This window comes from Quercus suber, unplaced genomic scaffold (genome assembly GCF_002906115.3).
Source record: "Quercus suber isolate HL8 unplaced genomic scaffold, Cork oak 2.0 scaffold_58, whole genome shotgun sequence".
Taxonomy (NCBI): Eukaryota; Viridiplantae; Streptophyta; class Magnoliopsida; order Fagales; family Fagaceae; genus Quercus; species Quercus suber.
Genome location: NW_027069523.1, coordinates 1072500 through 1085106, shown reverse-complemented (window position 1 = coordinate 1085106; position 12607 = coordinate 1072500).

Sequence of the window (12607 nt, the reverse complement as noted above, 5' to 3'; positions counted from 1 at the left end):
ACTTCCTTCCCCCTTCCAACCAAGTTCTAGATGATACAGGTGGAAGCGTACGACAGATCACGAGACCTACCCAATCATCTGGAATCATTTAATACCCTTACACACGTAGGTGGGGTCCTAGATGAGATTATGTGCAAGGCATTCGCCACCACACTCAAGGGACCTGCTAGAGTATGGTTTAGCAAGTTAGCCCCTAACACCGTCTTTACCTTCAAGGAACTAAGCGAACACTTTGTCACCCACTTCATTGGAGGCTAGAGGTACAAGAGATCTTTGGCAAGCTTGCTAACATCAAGCAACGTGAGGATGAAAGCTTGAGATCATATGTGACTCGATTCAATAAGGAGTCCCTTTTGATTGACAAGGCCGATGATAAGGTCTTGATCATTGCATTCACCAACAGACTCCAATTGAGAGAATTCCTCTTTTCCATCTACAAGAATGGCCCAAAGAAGATGGTTGACATGTTATACAAGGCCACTAAGTATATGAACACTGAGGTTGCCATGATAGCTCAAGGGAGCAGTCCCAAAAAAAAAAGGGAAAGACAAAATGACTTGTGTCAGGACAGAGGAAGAGAGTCTGCCCAAACGAATGATGGAAGGGACAATCGGAGACCAAAACCTCCGCCCGGGAAGACTATCAACTTCACCCCGCTAAACACTCTGCTTAACCAAGTCCTCATGCAGATAAGGGATGACACAACACTAACTTGGCCAGACAACTAAAGGGCGATCCAAATAAAAGACCAAGGAACAAGTATTGTTGTTTCCACTGAGATCATGGGCACAATACTTCTGAATGTTATGACCTAAAATAATAGATAGAAGCCCTTATCAAGCAAGGGAAACTACAGCGATTCGTCAAAGCGAGAAAAACCAGCTAAGGGACCCCGAACCTAACCAACGAGTAGAAGAGCGACCAAGGGCCCCCCTTGGAGAGATAAGGGTAATTATTGGAGGAAGTACAATGGTTGGTTTCTCTAGGAAGGAAAGAAAGACATACTTGCGGATGGTGCAAAGCGTCTAGATTTCCAGCCGATTACCTAAAATGACTAAGGTCGACAACCCAACCGTCAACTTTATCGAAGAGGACGCCCAATGACTCCACCACCCTTACGACGATGCTCTAGTTATCAACCTATCGATAGTTGATTTCAATAACAATTGAGTGCTGGTGGACAATAGGAACTCGGCTAACATCCTCTACTATCTTGCTTTCCAACAAATGAAGATCGACAAAGAGCAGCTCCTGCCCTCAAACACACCATTAATAGGATTTGGCAGTACCAAAGTATTCCCCGTCGAGACCATCACCCGACCAATAACTATTGGCATATATCCTCAACAACTCACTAATGAGATCATCTTCTTAATCATCGATTGCTCCTCTACCTACAATGCCATCATTAGGCGGCCAACGCTTAACGCATGGAGAGCAGCCACATCTACATACCACTTGCTAATGAAATTCCCAATATAGTACAAGATAGGAGAAGCGCGCAGAGACCAAATGGCAACTCGTGAATGCTACATAGCCATGTTGGAAATGGACGATCATCTGCAAGCATTGAACATCGAGGAGTGACAAGTCACAATAGAACCAATAGAAGACCTGGAAGAAATTTCCCTAGATGACAACTGCCCAGATCAAATTACTTCTATCGGTACACAAGCTGACCCTTCAATCCACAAGGAGCTCGCCCTCTTCCTAAAGAATAATCAAGACGTCTTTACTTGGAGCCATGAGGACATGTCGAGGATTAATCCAAATGTCATGGTTCACAAACTCAATGTGTCTTCATCCTTCCCTCCCGTCCGACAAAAGAAAAGAGTTTCTGCCCAAGAGGGAGACAAAGCCATAGCAAAAGAAGTTCGCAAGCTACTAGAAGTAGATTTCATCAGAGAAGTATATTATCCTGATTGGTTAGCCAACATAGTGATGGTCAAAAAGGCAAATGACAAGTGGAGGATGTGTTTGGACTTCGCCGACCTAATTAGAGCCTGCTTGAAGGACATTAACCCACTCCCGCATATCGACCTCCTCGTGGACTCAACGGCCGAAAATCAGCAATTGAACTACATGGACACTTTCTCCGGCTACAACCAGATCAGGCTGGATGAAGTTGACTAAGAAAAGAATTCGTTCTTCACGAGCTAAGTACTCTTTTGCTATAAGGTTATGCCGTTTAAATTAAAGAATGCAAGAGCGACTTATCAAAGACTAGTGAATAGAATGTTCGTCCAGCAAATTGGATGGAATGTCGAGGTGTATGTGGACAACATGCTAGTAAAGAGCAAGAAGGAGAATCGTCACTTGGACGACCTTCGAGAAACATTCGAGACCCTCTATCTTTATGCCATGAAACTTAATCCTAGCAAAATGAAAGTTTCTGAGCTTCAAGGTGTCACAACGAGGTGTAGAGGCCAACCCCAACAAAATTCAGGCCATATTGGAGATAACGCCTTCAAAGAACATCAAAGAGGTACAAAGTTTGAACGGAAGAGTTGCGGCTCTCAACAGATTCATCTCTAGAGCGACGGATAAATGCTTACCATTCTTCAAAATGCTGAAGAAAGGCCTTAGAGTAGATCAATGAATGCTAGAGGGCCTTCAAGGAGCTGAAGACGTAATTTTAGGGACATGGGTGATGATGGGTGTGGTGTGGTTTAAGGGACTTTGAGGTTGAATTTCAGCTTTAATTTTAGTTGAATGGCTATAGTTTTAGGGAAACGGTTGATGATGGGTGTGGTGTGGTTTTTGATGATCTAACTCAGGAGTGCAAATTGGGTTATAATTAAAGACTTCAGCTTTAATATATTTTTTACCCATTTGGCTATGTTATTTGTCAAGTGAGGAACTAAATCAAGTACATGTGTTTGAGGTTCTGTGGGTTCAAAAACATTAGGTACATGTGTAACTTACCAATAAAAAGAAAAATGAAAGTGTTTAAGGTTTAGATGCTCTTGTTGATTTATGGGGATTTATTGTGTGATTGTGATATACCATTGGCCCTTTGACATTATTTTTTTTGTTTGCACTTGGAATCTCCTAGGATTTAGGTTGCTGTATGTGTTTGTGGATGGGCATGCATGACATGGTGCTTGTGAATTCTCACCTATCTGCAGGTTACATGGGGCTGCTTGCAGTAAGGGTGATGGTATAGAAGTGAAGAGGAGTTTAGATGGTATGCCATGTATGGCAGGGGGATGGGATAGTGTTGATGTTGGTAGTGGCAGTGTTATAACCTTGTTAAATAAAATCTATTTCGGATGTACTAAGTTTTGAACTTAACTCATCATAATTACTAGTAGCATTACCTGCTAAGTCATTGTTTGAGCAATGCAAGAGTGTATTTTCAGATAATAATTTAGCATATCTAAAATTCGTGTTCATCAATGGTGAAATTTGTGGAAAGTATTAGTTGTTCTATTTAACTGTATGTGTGACTTTGATGGAATGTATTATTCAGGTTTCATAGGTATAATGTTGATTTGATTACTTCTAATGTTGTTCCTAGAGCTGGCAAGAGATGCGCTAAATGCAGAAGGCTATTGTGTTATTGGAGGTTATATGTCACCTGTTAATGATGCATACAAGAAAAGGGTATGTGTTGCTTGTATCATATTGATAGAAATGTAACTTTTTAGAGTAGCCTTTATCAGCAAATGGATGTCTTTCACGTTTTACACAATTCTTAAAACATTAAAGCAAATGGCCTCTTTAGGAAGTGATTTACAAACCTTAATTTCTCTAGGACTTCTCATCAATTTCTATGCCGGAATTTGTAACTATCTAACAACCCTAACTCCCCCCGACCCACTGGGTGGGGTTTCCCAATGCACACTATGTGCTGTGATAGAGAAATTGAACTACCACACACACACAAATATACCCAAACACAAACATTGAGAGCACTTTCCAATTTAGTTGGGAGTACTTCTGTGTAACCTTGTCCATTTGAGTGCTGCCTTGTAGGGACTTTTTAAATAGAACTGACTCATATTGGACAACCTCTTCTTCCTCTTTTCTTTTCTTTTTCTTTTTTTTTTTTTTTTTTAGCATGTCAGAAAACGTTGATCCTATTTTCATTTGTCACGATTGATAGATATCTCATATAATCACTCATGGGTTACTTGATTGATTTTGTTTCTACTAAGTTATTCTATGTTTTAGTTATCACCATCCTGCCTTCATAAGGTGATATACCCCTATCTTTCTGTGGCCAAATATCAGTATAGTGTAACAAAGTACGTAGTAACTACAGTTTATTTCACAGGGCCTTTTATCTGCTGAACATCGTATACAGTTGTGTCATCTAGCGAGCAAAAGTTCTAAATTTGCAATGGTTGATCCATGGGAGGTAAATTACTCCTGCTCTCTCAAGTTCATTGTTTTTTTTCTTTCTTTTGGGTGCAATTTAGTGCTAAGGCTTGCTTGAATAGTACTTTGTTTCATTTTTATATAAACTAGTTGCTAACTCGTGCAATGCACGGGATAATTAAATTTAAAATCACTTATATTTATAATAACAAAGATAAAAACAAACTAATCGCTAACCCATGCAATGCACAGGCTAGTTGTGAAATTGGATTACTTGTAAAAATTAAATTACCTAATTTACTTAAAATTTATTTATGGAAAATCAATTCTAATTTGATCATAATTTATTTAGTATTGGTCCTTTTGGATTAATAAATGAAATAATATTCTTGCATTTGTTTATAGTGTAATATAAGGCTAGTCATACCACATCAACCACTTTATCAGGATGTTAAAAAAAAAGCTAAGAAAAGAAGAACATCACCAATCTTTTCAATTCAAAATTAACAATAATACTGTTAGGTTCTAAATGTTTAGAACAATTGGCAAATCGTGAACATAAACTTGTCTAGATATAGATCTTAGAGTCTATAGGTTTTATTAGACGATGCTCAAGGTGATCAAGTCAAGATTCAAGAACATACAAGCTGCAGGAAGAAGACTTCATATTCTGCCTGGTTCGATCGATCGAAGAACAGGCTCGATCAATCGAAAATCGTATCTGCAGAATTTTAAGTCGGCCCAAACAGCAGCTTAAGTCCATTAAGGATTAGGATTTCAGATCTACTTCTTCCATTATATAAAGGAAACCCTAAGCCACGTTTTTAGGACTTTTGAGAGAGAGAAGAGAGTGCCTCTTTTGGATTTAGGGTTTTGTACCCAAGCATCTCTAAGTCTTTGTTGCTCATATTGCTGTTTGTGTGAATCTCTTGTGAGATCCTTGAGAAGCTTTCCTTCACATAAACTTAGGGTTTTCAAGATAGAGATTATTTCAACATTTTGATGATCAACTCGGTTGCTACCATTGGAACTTAAAGAATAACAAGTGTGGGTGCTTGTAGCTGATTGGAGAATCCAAGAAAGAAGGAGTCCGTGGATTCGGAGCTTGTACATGGTCGTGTCAGTAAGTTCTACTGGTGGATAGCATTAGGAAGTCAAGCAGAGAGCTTGTAAGTCCTTTTGTATGAACTTCAATTCTTTCGCATATTGGATTCAGTTTTACCTTGAGGATAGCTAGGTCAAATCCTCCCCAGGTTTTAACCGTGTGGTTTCCTGAGTGATCATATGTTTGTGATAATCTAGAACTGCATAATTTGACTAAGTTAATCATTTGGCTAATTAACTAGGTTAATCTAATTGTGCTTTAAGGGGTCTAAATTTCTAACAAATGGTATTAGAGCGGGTAGCTCTTCTGTTTTAGATCTTTTGATCTAAGAGCTGATCCTTGACCTCTGTTATTATGGATAATTTGAAGTGTCTTTCTACTCATGTTTGTGATGCTTTGAATAAAAAGGACACTATTGTTTCTGTTGACTTTTTTGATGCTTTTGAAACTCTTCGTAAGGAATTATCTAATCCTTGAAAATTTCTAAGAAATTCAAGGAAGAGGTAAAATTGGCTAATCTTGAAAAAGAGAAATTGATTGTGAGATTTGATGAATCTAATAAAAAGAATGAATTTTTGAGAAATCAAATTTCCTCTCAAGATGAGAAGATGAAAAGCTTGGAACAAGAGTTAGTTGAATCTAAAGCTAAAATTGAAAATTTGACTAATACCAAGCCTGCTGTTGATAACAGAAGTGTTTCTGTTTCTCTTAAGCCTAAGACTGAGAAAGTTTATATCCCTTCTTTCAAGAGGAATAATAAAGAGAATGTTTATTTTGCTAGGTTAGACAAAGGTAAAAGTTATGATGTTAACGCTGAAATTTCTAAACCTATGTCTAAACCTACTACTAGTGTACAAAAGAAATCTATTTTTGTCCCTACCTGTCACCTTTGTGGTGTTGTTGGTCACATTAGACCAAATTGTTCTTTATTGAGGTAAAAACCAAAATCTAAGACTAGATTTGCTGTTAGGAATACTGATGTTCCTAAATTTGTTCCTATTGTCACTTTTGTGGTGTTCGTGGTCACATTCGTCCTAATTGTCATAAGCTGAAATTTAAGCATTCTGTATGTCAATCTAGGATACGTGATGATATTTCTCTTGCCATAAATCCATATAAATTGGTTCATATTCTTTTGAAAAATTTGAGCTTGTTGGCTTGTGAAAGGAATTTGCAAGATTTCAATCTTTCTCAGAAGATTGATGTAATCCCTCAAATACACTCTGTTTCACATGGATTTTCACCTACAAAGCCGAATACTCGTGCTAAATGGGTGAGAAAAGATTCTCCAAGGTGAGTGTTGCTAACTTGTCCCTGATTTAATTCTTTCAATTAATTGTGGACATGTTTTGTTTTTGTTTTTAGTTGTTTTATTTTTCAAGTTTTTGTTTTTATTTTAAAAAAAAAAAACCAAAAACATTGAAAATTTCAAAAAGACAAAAATATTTTATTTTGTGTCTAGTTTTTTTTTTTTTTTTTTTTTGAGAATTACATGAGTTATGTTGATAAGAATGAACTTGTCAGTGATGTTCGTCGGACGGAGCTAATCCCTTCCACTTCTCTACTGTACACACCGGTGTGGTGCCTGCCACAGCGCCTCCGATGCCAAAGTTAGAATATTGAATTTTCTTGGTAGGAAAAGTAGAATGAACAAAGAATGAGTAAAATAAGCAATCTCTATATCTTACCTCTTTCGTGGGAGTGTATGGGTTTTATATCTACCCTCATCGTTCCTAGCCGTTGGAGGAGTTATGGAGGTCTTAATGCTCCATTTGAGTAACGCCTCAAATCTGAGTAATGAGGTATCAATGTTTTCAAACGGTTTGCACAGCTGGAAGTGTAGCTATTCAGTTGACTGCATTAAAGGGACTGAATATCCTCGTCAGTACCGTGATCTACTGCAATGCTCGTCCTGTGGATTTTCTCGTCCGTACCAGGACGATCATTCTCATAGATGGCTTCGTCAATGATTATTTACCTCGTCATTCATCAATGGTGAAATTTGTGGAAAGTATTAGTTGTTCTATTTAACTGTATGTGTGACTTTGATGGAATGTATTATTCAGGTTTCATAGGTATAATGTTGATTTGATTACTTCCAATGTTGTTCCTAGAGCTGGCAAGAGATGCGCTAAATGCAGAAGGCTATTGTGTTATTGGAGGTTATATGTCACCTGTTAATGATGCATACAAGAAAAGGGTATGTGTTGCTTGTATCATATTGATAGAAATGTAACTTTTTAGAGTAGCCTTTATCAGCAAATGGATGTCTTTCACGTTTTACACATTTCTTAAAACATTAAAGCAAATGGCCTCTTTAGGAAGTGATTTACAAACCTTAATTTCTCTAGGACTTCTCATCAATTTCTATGCCGGAATTTGTAACTATCTAACAACCCTAACTCCCCCCGACCCACTGGGTGGGGTTTCCCAATGCACACTATGTGCTGTGATAGAGAAATTGAACTACCACACACACACAAATATACCCAAACACAAACATTGAGAGCACTTTCCAATTTAGTTGGGAGTACTTCTGTGTAACCTTGTCCATTTGAGTGCTGCCTTATAGGGACTTTTTAAATAGAACTGACTCATATTGGACAACCTCTTCTTCCTCTTTTCTTTTCTTTTTCTTTTTCTTTTTTTTTTTTTTAGCATGTCAGAAAACGTTGATCCTATTTTCATTTGTCACGATTGATAGATATCTCATATAATCACTTATGGGTTACTTGATTGATTTTGTTTCTACTAAGTTATTCTATGTTTTAGTTATCACCATCCTGCCTTCATAAAGTGATATACCCCTATCTTTCTGTGGCCAAATATCAGTATAGTGTAACAAAGTACGTAGTAACTACAGTTTATTTCACAGGGCCTTTTATCTGCTGAACATCGTATACAGTTGTGTCATCTAGCGAGCAAAAGTTCTAAATTTGCAATGGTTGATCCATGGGAGGTAAATTACTCCTGCTCTCTCAAGTTCATTGTTTTTTCTTTCTTTTGGGTGCAATTTAGTGCTAATGCTTGCTTGAATAGTACTTTGTTTCATTTTTATATAAACTAGTCGCTAACCCATGCAATGCACGGAATAATTAAATTTAAAATCACTTATATTTATAATAACAAAGATAAAAACAAACTAATCGCTAACCCATGCAATGCACAGGCTAGTTGTGAAATTGGATTACTTGTAAAAATTAAATTACCTAATTTACTTAAAATTTATTTATGGAAAATCAATTCTAATGTGATCATAATTTATTTAGTATTGGTCCTTTTGGATTAATAAATGAAATAATATTCTTGCATTTGTTTATAGTGTAATATAAGGCTAGTCATACCACATCAACCACTTTATCAGGATGTTAAAAAAAAAGCTAAGAAAAGAAGAACATTATCAATCTTTTCAATTCAAAATTAACAATAATACTGTTAGGTTCTAAATGTTTAGAACAATTGGCAAATCGTGAACATAAACTTGTCTAGATATAAATCTTAGAGTCTATAGGTTTTATTAGACGATGCTCAAAGTGATCAAGTCAAGATTCAAGAACATACAAGCTGCAGGAAGAAAACTTCATATTCTGCCTGGTTCGATCGATCGAAGAACAGGCTCGATCAATCGAAAATCGTATCTGCAGAATTTTAAGTCGGCCCAAACAGCAGCTTAAGCCCATTAAGGATTAGGATTTCAGATCTACTTCTTTCATTATATAAAGGAAACCCTAAGCCACGTTTTTAGGACTTTTGAGAGAGAGAAGAGAGTGCCTCTTTTGGATTTAGGGTTTTGTACCCAAACATCTCTAAGTCTTTGTTGCTCATATTGCTGTTTGTGTGAATCTCTTGTGAGATCCTTGAGAAACTTTCCTTCACATAAACTTTGGGTTTTCAAGATAGAGATTATTTCAACATCTTGATGATCAACTCGGTTGCTACCATTGGAACTTAAAGAATAACAAGTGTGGGTGCTTGTAGCTGATTGGAGAATCCAAGAAAGAAGGAGTCTGTGGATTCGGAGCTTGCACATAGTCGTGTCAGTAAGTTCTACTGGTGGGTAGCATTAGGAAGTCAAGCAGAGAGCTTGTAAGTCCTTTTGTATGAACTTCAATTCTTTCGCATAGTGGATTCAGTTTTACCTTGAGGATAGCTAGGTCAAATCCTCCCTAGGTTTTTACCGTGTGGTTTCTTGGGTGATCATATCATTGTGTTATTTATTATTCCGCTGTTTTACATTTTTTATATGATTGTATGTTTGTGATAATCTAGAACTGCATAATTTGACTAAATTAATCATTTTGCTAATTAACTAGGTTAATCTAATTGTGCTTTAAGGGGTCTAAATTTCTAACAAGTGGTATTAGAGCGGGTAGCTCTTCTGTTTTAGATCTTTTGATCTAAAAGCTGATCCTTGACCTCTGTTATTATGGATAATTTGAAGTGTCTTTCTGCTCATATTTGTGATGCTTTGAATAAAAAGGACATTATTGTTTCTGTTGACTTTTTTGATGTTTTTGAAACTCTTCGTAAGGAATTATCTAATCCTTGAAAATTTCTAAGAAATTCAAGGAAGAGGTAAAATTGGCTAATCTTGAAAAAGAGAAATTGATTGTGAGATTTGATGAATCTAATAAAAAGAATGAATTTTTGAAAAATCAAATTTCCTCTCAAGATGAGAAGATGAAAAACTTGGAACAAGAGTTAGTTGAATCTAAAGCTAAAATTGAAAATTTGACTAGTACCAAGCCTGCTGTTGATAACAGAAGTGTTTCTGTTTCTCTTAAGCCTAAGACTGAGAAAATTTATATCCCTCCTTTCAAGAGGAATAATAAAGAGAAGGCTTATTTTGCTAGGTTAGACAAAGGTAAAAGTTATGATGTTAACGCTGAAATTTCTAAACCTATGTCTAAACCTACTATTAATGTGCAAAAGAAATCTATTTTTGTCCCTACCTGTCACCTTTGTAGTGTTGTTGGTCACATTAGACCAAATTGTTCTTTGTTGAGGCAAAAACCAAAATCTAAGACTAGATTTGCTATTAGGAATACTGATGTTCCTAAATTTGTTCCTATTTGTCACTTTTGTGGTGTTCGTGGTCACATTCGTCCTAATTGTCATAAGCTGAAATTTAAGCATTCTGTATGTCAATCTAGGATATGTGATGATATTTCTCTTGCCATAAATCCATATAAATTGGTTCATATTCTTTTGAAAAATTTGAGCTTGTTGGCTTGTGAAAGGAATTTGCAAGATTTCAATCTTTCTCAGAAGATTGGTGTTCCCTCAAATACACTCTGTTTCACATGGATTTTCACCTACAAAGCCGAATACTCGTGCTAAATGGGTGAGAAAAGATTCTCCAAGGTAAGTGTTGCTAACTTGTCCCTAATTTAATTCTTTCAATTAATTGTGGACATGTTTTGTTTTTGTTTTTAGTTGTTTTATTTTTTAAGTTTCTGTTTTTATTTTTTATTTTTTTTAAAAAAAAACCAAAAACATTGAAAATTTCAAAAAGACAAAAATATTTTATTTTGTGTCTAGTTTTTTTTTTTTTTTTTCTTTTTGAGAATTACATGAGTTATGATATCTCTCTCTTGATTTAGAACATGCTTGACATTGTGGAGAAACTTGAATAGTGTGTGTTATATAAGTGCTAAGCTTTTTCTGATTTTATGAGTATGTACTAGTTTGTACATGTACTCAAGGGTTAATTAAGAAATTGATCTTTCTTGTTTGTATACCCTTTATAGCTTAGTAAGCACTATCATGCATAGCTTTGCATTGTTCATTTAGCATAATGTGTGCTTTTGTCTTTGGTCATAAATTTTTTTAAACTAAAAAGTTTTTTATGTTTTTTATTACATATCATGGATTTGAAATCAAGGTTGGCCACCTTATATTTACATAACAAGTTTATGTACCTTGTTTAGCTTTGATGAGCTTATTTATTGCACTTTACTAGTTGAAACTTTGTAGTGCATGTTATGTGGGAAAGATATTTATAATTTTTGATCGCTTTGTCTTGATCTTGAAGTCACATGTCTTTGACTGTCAAACTTGAACCTTTTGAGAAAGTCATAAATAACCATCTCATCACTGTTTACTAGCCAATCATGAACACCTTAGTGCATATCTTAAGATTTTGTGCTCTAGAAAGTGTAGCACATGCACAAAAAGAATATAAGGTGTAGCCTCGGTTTAAATACTTAATACTTAAAATTGGTGTGTACTATTAGGCTTGATGCCAAATCACATAATTAAAAATTGGTGTGTATATTATGAGGCAAAATTCAAGAAACTTACATGATTGCAAGCTTATGTTCTAGGAGATGTGGGAGTTATATGATGTAACTCTTTAGGTGATAGTCTCTTTTAAATTCTATGTGATAAATTTTGTAGACTGTGTGATTGATTGCTATTCACATATCATCTCACATGTATCTCAAGTTTTTGCTGGTTGCACACACTACACAAGTTACTTTTTGTTAAACTTGGTACATTATATTGTGTGTGATTTTGTTGTGGCCATCCAAAATTAAAAGTTCCTTGATTTTAATGCAAAATGTGTTTAACGTTTGCGCTTTGAGGACAAATTGATTGAAAATCTTGATTTTGGAAGATCTGGGTTAAATTCAAGTGTTTTTGAAAAACTTTTCGTCTCATACTCATGCATTTTTTATAAAACAATGTGCTTTGAGGAGTTTCTGAATTAAAATGCTCTGTTTTTCAAAAATCTGATTTTTCCAGACTTTCGATTGATCGAACCTGTTTTTCGATCAATCAAAATTGTGATTAAAATTTTTAGTTTGAGTCTGCCTGATTCGATTGATGTTCGATCGATTCTTGATCAATCGAAATTGAAAAATTTTCAATTTCTATGTTTTTGACCAAAATTCTTTTTCATGCATCATTTGTGTTTTGGATTCACATGCATTGCATTGTTTTTGTATCCATCTTGCAGTTTTGCAGTCATATCTCTCATTGTTTTCACACATAACATGCATACACTTTGCTAAATTGGGTACTCAACTTGATTTAAAAATTGATTGATTAATTTTTGAGTTTTGTACATTCTAGTATATGCTATTTCTTATGTGTGAATTGTAGAAAATATTTTTCTTAAGAGATATGATGGATAATCAATGTGCAAATATTTTCTCTACTCATGCAACTGTTTAT